Here is a 19,187-nt window from a genome sequence, read left to right as displayed (position 1 = left end):
TAAAACAACATGTATCATGGGGTTGAATGCTTTTTGCTATTCACAAAATAAAACAAAAGCAGTCATGCAAATATCTGAATTTTCACAGCACAGCAAAATCAGTTGCACCTTTCAATTCCGCTCGTCCAGACGGGGAGAATTCAATCACATTCATTCGATGCGACGTTTCTTGTGGGATTTAATGAGCGACAACATTTTGACCCCAAACCGAGAGGATTCTGGGATGTTTGTGGTTTTTTGGTAATAACTCTGGAAAGAAACGTCGCAGACCTATCAAGGTGGTACTCGTACTGCTCGCCTCGTCGCGAGGAATCCAAATATATGAATGCTTAAGCTATGGGATATGAAATGGACGAGCGACCAATAAAACAACATGTATCATGGGGTTGAATGCTTTTTGCTATTCACAAAATAAAACAAAAGCAGTCATGCAAATATCTGAATTTTCACAGCACAGCAAAATCAGTTGCACCATTCAATTCCGCTCGTCCAGACGGGGAGAATTCAATCACGTTCATTCGATGCGACGTTTCTTATGGGATTTAATGAGCGACAACATTTTGACCCCAAACCGAGAGGATTCTGGGATGTTTGTGTTTTTTTGGTAATAACTCTGGAAGGAAACGTCGCAGACCCATCAAGGTGGTACTCGTACTGCTCGCCTCGTCGCGAGGAATCCAAATATATGAATGGTTAAGCTATGGGATATGAAATGGACGAGCGACCAATAAAACAACATGTATCATGGGGTTGAATGCTTTTTGCTATTCACAAAATAAAACAAAAGCAGTCATGCAAATATCTGAATTTTCACAGCACAGCAAAATCAGTTGCACCATTCAATTCCGCTCGTCCAGACGGGGAGAATGCAAGCACATTCATTCGATGCGACGTTTCTTGTGGGATTTAATGAGCGACAACATTTTGACCCCAAACCGAGAGGATTCTGGGATGTTTGTGGTTTTTTGGTAATAACTCTGGAAAGAAACGTCGCAGACCTATCAAGGTGGTACTCGTACTGCTCGCCTCGTCGCGAGGAATCCAAATATATGAATGGTTAAGCTATGGGATATGGAATGGACGAGCGACCAATAAAACAACATGTATTATGGGGTTCAATGCTTTTTGCTATTCACAAAATAAAACAAAAGCAGTCATGGAAATATCTGAATTTTCACAGCACAGCAAAATCAGTTGCACCATTCAATTCCGCTCGTCCAGACGGGGAGAATTCAATCACATTCATTCGATGCGACGTTTCTTGTGGGATTTAATGAGCGACAACATTTTGACCCCAAACCGAGAGAATTCTGGGATGTTTGTGGTTTTTTGGTAATAACTCTGGAAAGAAACGTCGCAGACCTATCAAGGTGGTACTCGTACTACTCGCCTCGTCGCGAGGAATCCAAATATATGAATGGTTAAGCTATGGGATATGAAATGGACGAGCGACCAATAAAACAACATGTATTATGGGGTTGAATGCTTTTTGCTATTCACAAAATAAAACAAAAGCAGTCATGCAAATATCTGAATTTTCACAGCACAGCAAAATCAGTTGCACCATTCAATTCTGCTCGTCCAGACGGGGAGAATTCAATCACATTCATTCGATGCGACGTTTCTTGTGGGATTTAATGAGCGACAACATTTTGACCCCAAACCGAGAGGATTCTGGGATGTTTGTGGTTTTTTGGTAATAACTCTGGAAAGAAACGTCGCAGACCTATCAAGGTGGTACTCGTACTGCTCGCCTCGTCGCGAGGAATCCAAATATATGAATGGTTAAGCTATGGGATATGAAATGGACGAGCGACAAATAAAACAACATGTATCATGGGGTTGAATGCTTTTTGCTATTCACAAAATAAAACAAAAGCAGTCATGCAAATATCTGAATTTTCACAGCACAGCAAAATCAGTTGCACCATTCAATTCCGCTCGTCCAGACGGGGAGAATTCAATCACATTCATTCGATGCGACGTTTCTCATGGGATTTAATGAGCGACAACATTTTGACCCCAAACCGAGAGGATTCTGGGATGTTTGTGTTTTTTTGGTAATAACTCTGGAAGGAAACGTCGCAGACCCATCAAGGTGGTACTCGTACTGCTCGCCTCGTCGAGAGGAATCCACATATGTGAATGGTTAAGCTATGGGATATGAAATGGACGAGCGACAAATAAAACAACATGTATCATGGGGTTGAATGCTTTTTGCTATTCACAAAATAAAACAAAAGCAGTCATGCAAATATCTGAATTTTCACAGCACAGCAAAATCAGTTGCACCATTCAATTCCGCTCGTCCAGACGGGGAGAATTCAATCACATTCATTCGATGCGACGTTTCTCATGGGATTTAATGAGCGACAACATTTTGACCCCAAACCGAGAGGATTCTGGGATGTTTGTGTTTTTTTGGTAATAACTCTGGAAGGAAACGTCGCAGACCCATCAAGGTGGTACTCGTACTGCTCGCCTCGTCGAGAGGAATCCACATATGTGAATGGTTAAGCTATGGGATATGAAATGGACGAGCGACCAATAAAACAACATGTATCATGGGGTTGAATGCTTTTTGCTATTCACAAAATAAAACAACAGCAGTCATGCAAATATCTGAATTTTCACAGCACAGCAAAATCAGTTGCACCATTCAATTCCGCTCGTCCAGACGGGGAGAATTCAATCACATTTATTCGATGCGACGTTTCTTATGGGATTTAATAAGCGACAACATTTTGACCCCAAACCGAGAGGATTCTGGAATGTTTGTGTTTTTTTGGTAATAACTCTGGAAGGAAACGTCGCAGACCCATCAAGGTGGTACTCGTACTGCTCGCCTCGTCGAGAGGAATCCACATATGTGAATGGTTAAGCTATGGGATATGAAATGGACGAGCGACCAATAAAACAACATGTATTATGGGGTTGAATGCTTTTTGCTATTCACAAAATAAAACAAAAGCAGTCATGCAAATATCTGAATTTTCACAGCACAGCAAAATCAGTTGCACCATTCAATTCCGCTCGTCCAGACGGGGAGAATTCAATCACATTCATTCGATGCGACGTTTCTTGTGGGATTTAATGAGCGACAACATTTTGACCCCAAACCGAGAGGATTCTGGGATGTTTGTGTTTTTTTGGTAATAACTCTGGAAAGAAACGTCGCAGACCTATCAAGGTGGTACTCGTACTGCTCGCCTCGTCGCGAGGAATCCAAATATATGAATGGTTAAGCTATGGGATATGAAATGGACGAGCGACCAATAAAACAACATGTATTATGGGGTTGAATGCTTTTTGCTATTCACAAAATAAAGCAACAGCAGTCATGCAAGGAGGAGGAGACCTTGGTGGAGGAACTAGTTTTGCAGGAGGAGGAGACCTTGGTGGAGGAGCTGGTTTTGCAGGAGGAGGGGACCTTAGTGGAGGAGCTGGTTTTGCCAGAGGAGGAGACTCTGGTGGAGGAGCTGGTGGTGCAGGAGGAGGACACCCTGGTGGAGGAGATCGTTGTGGAAGAGATGGTGGTGGAGGAGAAGGAGAAAACAAGGAAAGAGGATCAAGTGATGGTGATGCAGGAGAAGAGGAAGCCAGGGGGCCTGGCCCGCATGGGGAGAGTCATCCGCCCACTCCTCCGACGCGTGCTGCTGTGTGGTGGCCGGTCCACCGCACAGTAGAGATGGTGGTGGTCGTTGATCGGTCTGATCCATGACCACTATCACCACACCTACCACACACACCCTGTACCCACCCACCCCATGACACCCACCACACACACCCTGCACCCACCCACCCCGTGACACCCACCATCCACCACACACACACACCCTGCACCCACCCACCCCATGACACCCGCCACACTCCACACACACCCTGCACCTACCCACACTGTGACACCCACCACCCACCACACTCCACACACACCCTGCACCCACCCACCCCGTGACACCCACCATCCACCACACACACACACCCTGCACCCACCCACCCCATGACACCCGCCACACTCCACACACACCCTGCACCTACCCACACTGTGACACCCACCACCCACCACACTCCACACACACCCTGCACCCACCCACCCCGTGACACCCACCATCCACCACACTCCACACACACACCCTGCACCCACCCACCCCGTGACACCAGCCACCCACCACACTCCACACACACACCCTGCACCCACCCACCCCGTGGCACCAACCACCCATCACACACCACACACACCCTGCACCCATCCACCCCGTGACACCCACCATCCACCACATTCCACACACACCCTGCACCCACCCACCCCGTGACACCCATCACCCACCACACACCCTGCACCCACCCACCCCGTGACACCCACCACACTCCACACACCCTGCACCCACCCACGCCTTGACACCCACCACACACCACACTCCACACACCCTGCACCCACCCACCCCGTGACACCCACCACACTCCACACACCACACACCCTGCACCCACCCACCCCGTGACACCCGCCACCCACCACACTCCACACACACACCCTGCACCCACCCACCCCGTGGCACCAACCACCCATCACACACCACTCACACCCTGCACCCATCCACCCCGTGACACCCACCATCCACCACATTCCACACACACCCTGCACCCACCCACCCCGTGACACCCATCACCCACCACACACCCTGCACCCACCCACCCCGTGACACCCACCACACTCCACACACCCTGTACCCACCCACGCCGTGACACCCACCACACACCACACTCCAAACACCCTGCACCCACCCACCCCGTGACACCCACCACACTCCACACACCACACACCCTGCAACCACCCACCCCGTGACACCCACCACACACCACACACCCTGCACCCACCCACCCCCTTGACACCCACCACCCACCACAATCCACTCACACCCTGCACCCACCCACCCTGTGACACCCAACACACTCCACACACCTTGCACTCACCCACCCCATGACACCCACCACTTACCACACACCCTGCAACCACCCACCCCGTGGCACCCATCACCCACCACACACCCTGTACCCACCCACCCCATGACACCCACCACCCACCACACTCCACACACACCCTGCACCCACCCACCCCGTGACACCCATCACCCACCACATACCCTGCACCCACCCACCCCGTGACACGCACCACCCACCACACTCCACACACCCTGCACCCACTCACCCTGTGACACCAACCACACTCCACACACACCCTGCACCCACCCCGTGACACCCACCAGCCACCACACTCCACACACGCCCTGCACCCACCCACTCCGTGACACCCACCACCCACCACACTCCACACACACCCTGCACCCACCTACCCCGTGACAACCACCACACACCACACTCCACACAAAGGGTTAAGGGTTTTGAGGGTTACGTGTTTAAAGGATTAGGGGTGGAGAGATCTAGGGGTTTATAGAATTATGATTTTAACAGTAAAGGGGTATAGAGTGTTAGGGGGTTTGGGATTTTTTGTTGTATTTGGGTTATGGTTTCAAAAGGTGAGGAGTTTAGATGGATAGGGTTTTATGGGTAAATCGGTTTAAAGGGTTAGGGATTTAGAGGATTATAAGTTAAGGGTTTAGAGGTTTACAGGGTGATGGGTTTAGGGGTTTAGAGGGTTAGGTATTTAGAGGGTGTGTGGTTTAGAGGTTTAGGGGTTTAGAGGCTGAGGGTTTTAAGGGTAAAATGTTTTAGAGGTTTAGCGGTTTAGAAGGTGATTAGCTTAGAGGGTTAGGGTTTTAGAGGGGTACAGTTTAGAAGGTTATGGGTTTATAGGGTTATAATTGTAAGGAGTTTGGTGTCCTGAGGTTTAGACGGTTTATGGGTTTCGATTGTTAAAGGGTTAGTGGTTTAGAGGGCTTGGAGTTTATAAGGTTACGTGTTAAGGGTTTAGAGGTTTTGGGTTTTTTTAGGGGATAAGCGTCTTCGATGTTTTGGGGGTTTCTAGGGTTATGGTGTTTAGGGGTTGAGCGTTTTAGGGGTTGAGGATTTTAAGGGTTAGGGGTTTAGAGGGTTGGTGTTTAGAGGGTTAGGGGTGCAGAGATCTAGGGCTTTTGAGAATTCGGATTTTAACGGTAAAGGGGTTTAGAGTGTTAGGGGGTTTGGGGTTTCAGGGTATTTGGGTTCTGGTTTCAAAGGGTGAGGAGTTTAGAAAGGATTTGATTTAATGGGTAAAGGCGTTTAGAGGGTTTGGGATTTAGAGGATTATAAGTTGAGCCGTTTAGAGGTTTACAGGGTTATGGGTTTAGGGGTTTAGAGGTTTAGGGGGTTAGAGGGTGAAGGTTTTAAGGATAAAGGGGTTTAGAGTGTTATGGGTTTCGAGAAGTAGCTGTTTAATGGGTTTATGGGTTTCGATTGTTATAGGTTAAGTGGTTTAGAGGGTTAGGAGCTTAGAAGTTTCGGGGTGTTTCGGGGATAAGGGGTTTCGTGGTTTATAGACTTCGAGGGTTTAGGGGTTGAGAGTGTTAGCGCTTGAGGGGATTCAAGGGTTAGGGGTTTAGAGGGTTAGGGTTTTAAGGTTAAAGGGCTTTATAGTGTTAGGTGTTTAGAGGATTGGGCTATTAGTGGTGTAGGAGTTTAGAGGGTGAGGGGTTTAGCAGGTTAGGTGCCGAGAGGGTTACGGTTTTAGGGGTTGCGGAGTTTAGAGGGTTTGGTGTTTAGACAGTTAGAGTTTTGGGGATTTATGGGTGGGGTTTTCGAGGGAGAGGTTTTTAGACAGTTAGGGTTTTAAGGGTAAGGTCGTTTAGAGGATTAGGTGTTTAGAATGTTAGAGTTTAGAAGATTTTGGGGTAAAGAGGGTTGGGGGTTTAGAGAGTTAGGTGTTTAGAGATGTATGGGTTTCGATTGTTAGAGGTTGAATGGTTTAGATGGTTAGGAGTTTAGGAGGTTATAATTGTATGTGTTTAGGGGTTTAGAGGTATGGGGGTTTTGAGGGTTAGGGGTTTATAGGGTAATGGGGTTTAGCGGTTTAGAGGGTTATGGGTTTTGGGATTTGGGAGTTTAGAGGGTTTAACACCAAGACTTTGACAACTAATATTATCTATACTAAAGGTGTTTTGGATTTCTCTCCGACACTTAATGGCACTTTTTTTTATTGTCATGACAAACTTTACTAATTGGCTGTGTCGGGTGGTGTCTGGTTTAACGACACATTTATATTTACACGATCTAACCCGAAAATATATTTATTATGGGTTTAGAGGGTTAGGGGCTTAGAGTGTTATGTGTTTAGAGGGTTAGCGTTTTAGGGGTATAGGTGTTTTAAGGGTTAGGTGTCTTGAGGGTTAGTTCTTTAGAGGGTATGGGTGTTAAATGTAGATTTGAAGTTTTCGTGACTGCAGGGATCCATACTCTTTGGTTCTTTCGGTAAAGTCACATAGGTAGAAATAAAATAAAACAAATCGCGACGTTTTGATCGCAACACAAGCGATCTTCATCAGGTGGGACAACCACAGCAAGAAATGCTGAAGTCGGCGGGAGAGCTGCCATGGCAAGAGGTTATATAGTTAAGAGAGGGGGGAAGAGGCAAGGGGACAGAGAGAAAAGGGGGGGGGGTGTGGGGTAGGAAGAGGGGGGGGCACGTAAGCGCTAGAGGAAGAGGACGTTAGGCTGGTGGGGGGACATGGGCGGGGCAGCAGTAAAACCGGCAGGTAATGATGGAAACAACAACACAAGTTAAGGCATTACCTGGTTGATAACATCCTTCCAGTGATTGTTTAATTTGTATCCATCTTCTCGGTTGAAGTTTTGTCTATACCCTGGAGTCTACAAACTGAGTTGTAACTTCGGCCGCAGTTACGTTGGAGAAATAAAACGACACGTCTCGGACCGTGTTCGCGAACACAAGGCTGATCTGAAACATGGCAGAACCAATACCTCTGCCGTAGTGGCCATTGTTATAACGCTGTGGGCTCGCATGATATTGTTATTTTCCGAGGCCAAGGACAAAACTGCAATCGAGAAGATGGATACAAATTAAACAATCACTGGAAGGATGTTATCAACCAGGTAATGCCTTGTGTTGTTGTTTCCATCATTACCTGCCGATTACTGCTAGCCCCGCCCACGTCCCCCCACCCCAGCCTCACGTCCTCTTCTCCTAGCGCTCACGCGGCCCCCCTCCCCTCTCTCTCTCCCCCCTTGCCTGCGCCCCCATCTCATACCTGTATAACCTCTTGCCATGGCAGCTCTCCCGCCGACTTCAGCATTTTCTTGCTGTGGTTGTCCCACCTGAAAATATCACTTATGTTGCGATCGAAACGTCGTGATTTGTTTAATTTTATTTAATTTATACCTACGTGACTTTACCGAAAGAACCAAAGAGTATGGATTCCTGCAGTCACGAAAGCTTCAAATAAAGATTAAAATAGTTTAGTTTAATTTATTTTTTAACAGTTTGTCTTTCCTGTCATTTTTTGTATTTTTTTAGTTATGTTCTGACCTGCCCGATTGGACAGCTGTGAAAACAGATCTTTGTAGCTCATCGGATTCATCTAGTGTAAATAAATATTCAGATCTAAATTCTATTGACCTCTGTGCGAGTCTATGGATTTCTGAGTTTGTGGGCCTCTGTGAGTGTATGGGTCTCTGTCTGAGTCTATGGATCCCTGTGTCAGTATATAGGGTCGCCGTATGAGTCTGAGTGTCTGAAGGAATGTATGGGTCCCTGTTGGAGTCTATGGGTTTCTGGTTCTGGGTCTGAGTGGGAATCTATGGTTCTCTGAGTATGGTTGTTTGTGCGAGTCTTAAGTGCACAAACTGAACTTAAAAAGGGCATTGAGGGGTGCGGAATCCAAGTTGACTATTAAGCTCCCCGCAGTGCAAGCCAGCTCTCTAGTCGTGTCATCATACAGCCCCTGTAATTCTTTATAATAATAATTAGACTTACTCCAGGAAAGCCACGCTGAGTCATAGTAAGGTCCTGAATTTGTTTTTTATTGTAAGATCTTTTCAATCAATGAATAACGAATGCTTACACAAGTGGGGGGAAACCGGAGCACCCGGAGAAAACAAACGTATGTGAAGGGGCAGCAGGCAGCATTTTAAACCGTACAGGTGACGATGGCGATGATCCCACTTGCTATAATGCCTTCTCCTGGCCAGTCAGATGCTTTCTCCTGGCCAGCCAGGAGAAGGCACCTCAATGTCCACGGGAAGGGGGTTTCACAATATTTACTGTGTGATCCACCAACCCTTGCTGCCTTCTACAGTGCTGGATCGCAGGCTTGCGTCACCACCTTCTGGCGAGTATTTGTAGTTATTATTTAAAGCTATATAGCACTCACAAGAACGACTCAAGAGGCGCGAGGAGCCACAGACATGCAGGAAGGAAGCCACGTGGTGAGCCAGCACCAACGATTGTCCAGGCTCTACGGTACTCTATGTATGGAGGCATTATTGGCTAATTAATAACGAGTGTTTGTACAAGTGGGGGAAATCGGAGCACCCAGAGAAAAGCCACGTGTGTGAAGGGGCAGCATTTTAAACCGTACAGGTGACGATGGCGATGAGTCCACTTGCTGTACTGCCTTCTCCTGGCGAGGCAGGTTATGCACCTCGACTTCCACGGGAAGAGGATTTCACAACATCATTGTGCGGTGATTTACGAACCCTCGCTGCCTTCCCCAGTGCTGGATTTGAGACGTGCACCACTAACATCAGGCGAATGATAACAACAACAATAACTATACTTATTACTTGGTAGCAACAGGCGAAAGAAAACAACAGGCAAATTATAACAGGCCAATTAAAACAGGCGAATGATAACAGGCAAATGAAAACAGGCGAATGATAACAGGCGAATGATAACAACAGGCGTATGTTTAGAACAGGCGAGTAATAACAACAATTATTATTTACACTTAGAACTTGATAACAACAATATTTATACTTATAACGTGATCAAGCAGGCCTCAGAGGTGCGAGGAACCACAGACAATCAGGAAGGAAGCCACTTGGTAAGCTGGCACCAACGATTGCCCAAGCTCTGTGACCCTATTGATACGTTTTTATCGACCAGATAGGGAGCGTTACGTGTGGGGGGGGAAACCGCCCCCTTCGGTGCCTCCATGGTCCAATAGCTGGTCTTCTTGGCGCCACGGTCCCGAGCCCCCTAAAAGTTCCTCATGGAGCAAATCAACGGGTGGGCCATTGCCTTGTCAGGGCTCATTCATTGCTCCGGATCCCACCTGAAAATGCCAGGCGCAGATCCCCACATCATTAAAGCCACGGGTGCATTTATCCCAGATATAAACAATTGCAAACTATTTGACTATTTTTTTTTACTTTAACCAGGCAAGGCCCACTGAGCTATACAGCTCTCTTTCAGAAGCGGCCACACAATTACAGCTCAACAAATTGGCTTATTACGTGGACATTAGTAGCCAAATACTCTAAACATGTGCTAATAAATGTGGAGGGAAAACCCGGAGGATCCGGAGAAAAATACACGCGACCACGGGGAGATAGCATACAAACTCCAAATACAAAGGTGTCAGGGTAAGGATTTAATACACGACCTCCTGTATACCCTACAAAATAGTTAACATCTCGCCACCGTGGCGCCCAATTCTGATCACATGACATAGCAAAACGAACGTCGCGGTGCATAGCAATAATTCAATTGGGCAATTACTGAGCGTTCATAAACGTGAGGGGATACAGGAGTACCCAGAGAAAACCCACTCGTGCAAGGGGGCAACCCTCTATCCCATGCAGACAGAGATGGTGCTTATCCCACTTGCTGTACTGCCTTCTCCTGGCCAGCCAGGATATGCCACCTCAACACCCACTACACCATGAACTTTGTGAACCGAGTTTAAATTTCTGGCCACGGCGAACATCAGTGGCTATCTCCCTCTTCCTCTCTCGTCCCTGCTATTATCTCCCTCTTCTTCCCGCGTCCCTCCCACTATCTACCTCTCCAATCCGTCCCACCATCTTCCTCCCTCGTCCCTCCCACCATCTCCCACTTCCTCCCCAGTACCTTCCACTATCTCCCTCTTCCTCCCACTTGGCTCTACTATCTCCCTCTTCTCCCGTCCCTCGCACTATCTCCCTTTTCTTCCCCCATCCTTCCCACTATCTCCCTCTGCATCTCCAATCCCTCGCACTCTCTCCCTCTTCCTTCCTCTTCCTTCCCACTATCACCTTCTTACTCTAACCGATCTGCCTAATCCTCCCAAATAACTCCCACTATCTCCCTCTACTTCCCCAGTCGCTCCAACTATCTCCCTCTTCATTCCCCTTTCCTGCCACTATCTCCCTCTTCCGCCCCCTTCCCTCCCACCATCTCCCTCTTCCTCTCCCGTCCCCCCCGCTATCTCCTTCTTTCTCTCACATCCCTCCCACCTCCTTCCTCCCCCGTCCCTCCCACTATCTTCTCATCCTCCCCCATCCATCCCACGATCTTCCTCATCCTCTCCCGTACCTTCCGCACCTTCCTTATTTAACACCATCAGGTTCACAGACTCGCCCTCGCTTCTCCCAGTCAAATAGCCTAGCTTAGACACAACCCCCACCATGTTACACTGACGGCATCGACCGAGACAGCCAACAACTATCTGGCCGCCCAATTATCTAGTGAAGACGGCAGCGACCAAGTCGGCAAAGACGACAGTGCCGACGAGACAACTCCACTTCCCAGAACCTGCAACCACGAGCTCTCGCTCTCCGCTGCTTTTATCCGACTCGGCGCGGCCTGGCTCCGCCCTGGCCGCGCCTCCCTTCTCCAACCCACGAGCGGGTTCCAGTGTCTTCCAGGGAGGGTCTCTGTGATCCTTGCCCCAGTGCCTCCGCCCTGCTGACAAACCCGCATGAGGCTCACTGGCGTGTGTACTCCCCGTCCACCGCAGTTACCGCTGCTGGACAACAACTATTACTCTACAGTTGTACTGCCCCTCTGTACCGTGCCCCCGAGCCATCAACACGGACTCACAGCATCAACACAGACTCACATGATCAACAGACTCACAGCATCAACAGACTGACAGCATCAATACGGACTCACACCATCAACACGGAAACAGGGTCAGTGAGCAAGATGGCGGATGAGTGCATACATGATGTGAGTGGTGGTGAGTTCAAGTTAAGCACCCAGTTTTAAATCTCATTTACTCCCACCACCACCACCCTACATACAACAGTCGGAAGTAAATGCCTACACACCCTACATACAATCGTCAGTAGTAGTGGGGAGAAGAGGGCATCAGTGGGGGCGAGTCATGAAGCGTTGAGAAGCCCTCAGATACTCCATAAAACCCCGAGTTTCATGGAGTATAATTTTCAGCATTACAGTTCCATTTTTTTTACGTTAACAAATGTCTCGCCATATATTACACCGTATAGGTAACTAGATTGGGCGAGGGATGGTCTTTTTTGTTGAACAATCAATAAAGCTACGGTGTTGTACTGTACCCGTATCCGTGTACGGTACTGTGCACTAAAGGAAGAAAAATGGAGCGGCTGAACCTCACTGCCTCCTTACCGGAGGCTGTAAACATCAAGTGACCTGAAAACTGCGATGGGACGTGAAAGACAACATGGAGAGACAAGAGGGCGCCACGTGTGTTCTTCCATGGCAGCAGCAGCATCATCGCAGGCAATGAGGTTCAAATGGGCACAGGAACTTTGAGGTGGACCCACGAGTGTTTGAGCCACAGCGGCGTGCAATCGGCGACCTCTATACGCTTGGCGCAATCCGCACCGTCATTTCACGGAGCCCTTGTCCACTCGACGAGTGCGACGACGCCGTCCCACCGTCATTCGGCGCCTCGTGGTGACATCACAACAGCAAAGCGACAGGTGTTGTTTATTCATTTCTTGAGGCAATTCGAGGGCCCGGTTACATCGCGTTGTGATACACGCACACACCGTCAACATATACTACACCGGTTATAAAAAAAAAGCAGGGGATAGAAAGGTGGGGGAGCGGACCCGACCACAGGTATTGTTTAAAAGACGTCAAGCAGACCGGGGGTTTTAAATGCAAGTCCATGCGGACACCAACATCCGAACGATTGTACCAATAAATCCTGAACCTTCTGGAAGATTTCAGCTCCCGCTGGTTTGGATCAGGGTGATGTTGGGGCAAATTCCATTAATTGGGAAAGGTGGCAATCTTGTGGGAATGTCCTCGCCAGAGAAGAAACTTGTCGCTTCCATGTTTTATTTTCATCCGACGTCCCATTAGTGAGATCCAGAGCGTGACGGACTCATATGGAGTCGGCCTCCTGTAATTTTTCTGGTCTCATTCTCACCACAGGTGAAGGCAGAGCCACACATCAACGTGCCAATGGGGCCACGGTTGAAGTGGTGGGGCCACGGTTGAAGTGGCGGTGGCCACGGGTCATGTGGCCTCTATGTATTTTCCATGTTGAAGGCCGATTGCCCCAAACATTGCCCGTCATATGCAGTGTCACTGAATAACGTGTGAAACATACTGTAGCATATACAAAATTGTATTTTCTTCATACATTAAATACAATAAACACAATAAACATGAAATGCGTATAGGACATTTATAACTCTCTCAATGACCAAACTTGTATTTTATGAACACACTTATACGAGCAAAATATGACAAAAGTGTTCCAGATTTCAGTTTCAATTGAGACCGAAATCCGGAATCATTACCCCCTACTGACAGACTAATAATACCCGCTCGCAGGCCAAGTGCTGATTCACCTTGGGGCCTCGCCTGGTATAGAGGTCGTGGGTTAAATCCCGACGCCTGTATATCTGGAGTTTGCATGTTCTCCCCGTGACCGCGTGGATTTTTCTCTGGGTCCTTCGGTTTTTCCCTCCACATTTAGAAACATGCGTTTAAAAGTATTTGGCTGCTATATATTTCTGCGTGACAAGCCACTTTATAGCGCTTTCATTTGTGGCCCGGTCGTTCCTGAAAGAGAGCTATACAGCTGAGTGGGCCTTACCTGGTAAAATAAAAAGAGATTAGTTTTGTTAGTTTATTTTGTGCCACAGGGGGACAGCTACAGGGGGGGGGGGGTGCCCATTAAAATGGTCGAGATGAGATGCAACTTAAGGCGCTTGTGACTTCCCAAAAATATTATTTATGGCAGGTTTTCACATCTAAACATCCCGGGTGGCATTGAAGCCAAGAGCTCCCACCCTAGGTGAGTAGCTACGAGAGCGGTGCTGTGCACGGCGACACGCCACTTTCTCCATCTGCCTGACTTGGTATTTTCTTTTTTGTTACTTAAATAAATGTTAATGTTTCGTTTTGTGTACGCGTGTATGTACACCGTTTGGGGAGCGGTGGTGCAGCAGTTAGCGCACTACGAACTCAGCCATCTGAGTACGTGGTGTGGGGTGTGTATAACATCGCAAAACTGGGGAGGACAAAGGCAGCCAGACGTGGGGCTGGCCACAAAACCACTTCTGTGCCATGCCGGCCATCATAGGTGCTACCCGTTAACAGCACTTGCCCCAGCAATCTGTTAACGGCGATACGGAGTACCTTTGTCTTTTTGTGCAATTGTGTGCTTCTGTGTGCGACGCATGCGACGATGTGCATGTTTGTGTTTGATAAATGTACATCCGCAATGTGTGTGTGACGCGTATGATGCGCGTGTGTGACGACGGTTGGAACAGCGATTCACGCACTGCCCTATCCACGCGGCGACCTCTCCTCAACGTCTCGAGCCTCGGCGGAGAGCGCCGCGAGGTTCGACTCCAACTCCGGCTTTCCAGGGACAAACCCCCCCCCCCAATGCCCCTCCCCCCAGGCCCATGGGGGGGGGGGGGGAAGTCGCTCCCCTCCCTCACTCCACGCTCAGGAACTTCCTCTTCTTCGCCGTGTTCATGTACGGTCGCCAAGGCCACTCCACCTCGGCGGTGGCCGCGTTGTCCAGCGTGCCCAGTTTAATCTCATAGACTGCGCGACACACAAAAGCAAAGATTACCCCCATGCAGCCTTTAACAGACGGCGTGGGAAAAGCGCTGTTCGTGTGTTAGCATGTAGGAAAGCCAGCACGGCACACCAAGGGGTGGGTGTGGGTGGCCAGCATTACGTCCGATCATCTTTGAATTTACACATCGCATCCGGGGTGGGGGAATGCGAGTCGGGTCACGGTACAGCGAATGCGACCAGAGCAGCGACCCCACCGACTCCAGTTCCGATCCGCTCTACAAGTCACCCGCGGGCCACCTAGCCCGAGGCTAGACTCTTACATTCAGCCCATCATCCTCTCAGGGGTCGATAAAATTTACAACCACTTCGTAGGGAAGTCCACAAGGAATGTGGAATTTCCACCGCCTCTGCAGGGGTGTAAAGTGGAGACGAGTAACAATGTGTCAGGCAGACTTACGCTCCATCTCGAATCACGGTCCCACCTCCTTCAACTCGATGTCCTTGCCGTCACGCTTGTAGACGTTGTGCCTGTTGGGAGGGGGGAAGGGGGGCACAGAAGTCACGGGAGGGGTCGCGGCAAGTCACACGGACGGCGCTGGACTCTCATTACGTGTCCTCGCAGACGTTTGCCAGTTAGAGGCCAGCGGCCACCCTGTTTAAAACTGCGGATGCATTAACAAATGAACAACATTACGCGCCTTCAGCTTCAGAGATGGCGTTAAATAAAAACTCTGTGCTGTTGCTCGAAAACTAAAGTAAAACGAAACTATTTTTATTTTACCACTGAGCTATGTAGCTCTTTTTCACATAAAAATGTATAGCAGCAAAATACTCGAAATTCAAGTTTCTAAATGTGTAGGGAAAAACCCAGAGGACCCGGAGAAAAATCAAAGTGACCAGGAGGAGAACATGCAAACTCCGAATATACAGGCGGACACACAGCACCTGGCCCAAAAGTCTGCTCACTCTTTCCCATTCCGAGACATCTGCAAGTTGCCGGGTGGTAGGTGTCACGTTCACCGCTGAATCTCGGTACGCGCGAGCGGCTCGGCGTTAATTTTATTTATAGAGGCGTAGCGCTGCTGTTTTTAAAAGGCGTTGCCCTCACCGCAGAGAACCGTAGTGACACGACCGGCACTCTATGGAACAAAACTGTGCCACACGCCCTCCCGCATAGTCTTATGGGAACAAAAGGTATGTCTTCAAGTCAGAAGACGTACTTGAGTTTTTCTTACGGTTCCGTTTCGACGACGTATATGTACATCATGGAAATGAGAAAGGGTTATAGCCTATACGAGGGATCTTTGTGCTTTGGGGATGGGGGAGGAAGATGTGGGTGAGACTGGCACGGTGCCCGCACGCACCCTCTTTCCGAGTCGCGACGTGAAGTTGTGCATCACGAGGTGTGGGAATGCCTCGGACATCATGTCCACGTCCGGATGTCGTGCCGCATCACCACGCTCGAGAGTGTCAAGTACACCGTGGTATCGTACCACGTGTCACATGAACAGCATGCCGGAAAGTTAGACACACCACAGGTGTCACACAGACTGTACTAGAGAGTTAAACAGACTGCCCTTCCATCTGCGGCATCATACCACATCACACCACATACACAGTTAAAACACCACAATTCCATGTCTGCAGCGTCATACTACACACCGCACATCGTACGCACAGCTAAATACACCTCCATCCCCGTCTGTTGCACCGCATCACACACGTCACACCATGCATCACACCGGGGAGCGGGAGCGGAGTGGCTATCTCATTACACTACAAATCCGGTGACCTGACTTCGATTTCCGGTGTGTCCAAGCATCGACAGTGGGGAGACAAAAGGGGCCAGATGCGGTAATGACCACACCACCCACCCCGCCGTGTGCCCTGCCGGCCTTCGTAGGTCGCTCGACAAACAGCACTTGCCCTGACAGCCTGTTAAAGGCTACACGGGGGAGCTTTGTCGACTGCGGTGCGTGCGCGTGCCTGGCATACCGCGGTGCTCATGCAGGACGATGAAGTCGTTGACGGCGTTGGCGCAGCACGCCCACACCAGCGCCTGCAGCTTGTGGCCTCCGTGGTTCATCGGCTGAGCGTTCGGCAGGATCAGCTTCATCTCCTGCGGTGGTGGTGGGAGGGTGGTGGTGGTGTGGTAACATGACAGCAAGCGGTCACACGCCGAGTCCGCTCTTCCCACCGGCGTCCGTCCTGGCCACGCTGCTTTCGCCCCCCCCACTTCCCCGCCCCCCCACTGTATCCGACTCGGGTTGTGTTGTTTGTTTTTTCCATTGCGGAAGCCGAGCCGAGCCGTGCCGGTATACGGGGTCGCCAAACCCCGTGTTGGCACAACTGGGATGCACCATTGGAAAAACTTTACTATTTTTATTTTACCAGGTAAGGCCCACTGAGCTATGCAGCTCTTTTCCAGAAGCGACCTGGCCACAAATCATAGCTCAACTAAGTGGCTTATCGCCATGTGGAAATTTATAGCAGCCAAATACTCTTAAACGGACGTTGATTCTAAATGCGGAGGGAAAAACCGGAGGACCTGGAGAGAAATCCACGCGACTCCTCGGAAAGAGGCACGCAACTCCAAATATACAGCAGGCATCAGGGTCAGGATTGAACCTGCGACCTCCTGTATACCAGGTGAGGGAGTTAACATCTCGCCAGTGGCGCCCCCAATGGTACATCTTTCCGTGACCACCGACCGTGCGTAGTGCTACAGTAGATACATTTTCGATGAATGGAAGGGATCGGTCATCGCGAAAAGGCGGACTGAATCGCGAGGAATGAAGTTGACAAAAGCTGCATGCACCAAACCAAAGTGTCCAACGCTCCACCACTTACGACCCCCCCCCCCCCCCACACAGCCTCCACCTTTCATCAACAACCAGATTTCTTCTGGTTAACTCAACGGATGCGAGTTGTCTCACACTGCACAAGCCCGATGATTGGTCGACACGACTCGTGTGAGGTGCAAGGAACTGATTCTAAAGCCGATAGAGAACACGTGTGTGTGTGCGGTAATTTAGCAGTTAGCATGCTGCCCCACAAACCTAGTGACCCGAGGTTTATTTCCGTTCATGGCCAACACCAGTGGCGATTATCTGAACTGGTCCTGGGCCTCCCCTAGATCAACTCAGCCTCAAACGAGTACCTAGTGCGGTGTTTAAACATCATTACCAGAGAGATAAAGGTGGCCAGTTGTGGTGCTAGCCACCTACACCCTCGCAAACAGCACCTGTCCCAAAAACCTGTTAAGGCTATATGGGGGACCTCTGTCTTTGCGCGCTTGTACACATGCAATACACGAGGACCCACATTCCTCGTGTGACCCCAAACCCTGTAGCCCCTGCGACCCCGTGCCCGCACCTTGATGAACTGCTTGAGGAGGGAGCTGGGGTCGCGTGAGGTCGTCGCCATGATGTGTGGGTCCTTCACGCCGGCTCAGCGGTACTCGTCATCCATGTGGCTGCTCACTCCTACTGACACGGGGGGGGGGGGGGGGGGTGGATAGAAAGAGGTGGTAGATGGGGCAGGGGGGACGGAGAGGGTAGGTTATCATTTGCCATACTTCACCGTGCAGGTGAGTGAAGGTGTGTGTGTGGGTGGATGGAAGGAGCGACCAGGAATGGTTGAGAATATCACTCTGCAGTGATCGCGTTGATTTTGTGTAGCGAGCTGAGCAATAATGAGACCTGGATGAGTCCCAATTGCAAGAGTGGGTGGGTGATATGGCAGGTGAGTGGGTAAATTGAGTAAAATGATGAGTGAGTGAATGAGTGCGTCAGTGCATGTTAAACCTCTTTGTTACAGCACGTAGCCAACCGTGGTAATCGGAAGTGTGACAAACTAACCACAAAAAGTAGTTCTCAAGAAATGAGTTTGTCAATCTAGACGATGATTTAAAAGTGCAAAGCTCCAGTGGCTTCCTAATATTGTAAGGAAGACCGCTCCAGAAGGAAGACTGCTCCAGAAGCACACGTTATGTGGTGACCACGGCCTTCATTTGACATTCCACCAAAATTTACGCCAGCCATCACACACACACGGCCGACTCTTTTTCCACGTTCACGCCACGGGATTTTTCAAAGTCCACTTGGGAAGCAATCGCCGTGCAGTATTTACGGTCAACGCAACTGCGGCATTAAACCCATTAAACCGGTGGGGGGGGGGGGGGGTTGAGGGCCCGCCGTTCTCGAACCGCGAACCTCCGCGGCAAAACACGGTGCCACCGCTTGGCAGGAAGGACCGACGGCGAGCCGGGGATGCGCGCCGA

The 19,187-nt window shown here is 49.6% G+C and overlaps 1 long non-coding RNA gene across 2 annotated transcripts; it reads right to left on the bottom strand.

The window, feature by feature from the left end:
• Positions 1-12,827: 12,827 nt before the first annotated feature.
• On the bottom strand, positions 12,828-18,411 carry LOC142923864 (uncharacterized). 2 transcript variants are annotated; one of them, XR_012940908.1, is made up of 4 exons: positions 18,281-18,411; positions 16,901-17,024; positions 15,363-15,433; positions 12,828-14,929 (listed from the first exon to the last, which is right to left on the bottom strand). It is a non-coding gene; the product is annotated as an uncharacterized LOC142923864 (long non-coding RNA). The 2 variants fall into 2 exon arrangements; XR_012940909.1 differs by lacking the exons at positions 16,901-17,024; positions 18,281-18,411 and adding an exon at positions 16,270-16,893.
• Between the last annotated feature and the right edge of the window lie 776 nt (positions 18,412-19,187).

This window comes from Petromyzon marinus, unplaced genomic scaffold (genome assembly GCF_048934315.1).
Source record: "Petromyzon marinus isolate PM22_M1 ecotype Great Lakes invasive population unplaced genomic scaffold, UKy_Petmar_22M1.pri1.0 PM_Scaffold_8, whole genome shotgun sequence".
Lineage (NCBI taxonomy): Eukaryota > Metazoa > Chordata > Hyperoartia > Petromyzontiformes > Petromyzontidae > Petromyzon > Petromyzon marinus.
This window is presented reverse-complemented; position numbering and strand designations above follow the sequence as displayed.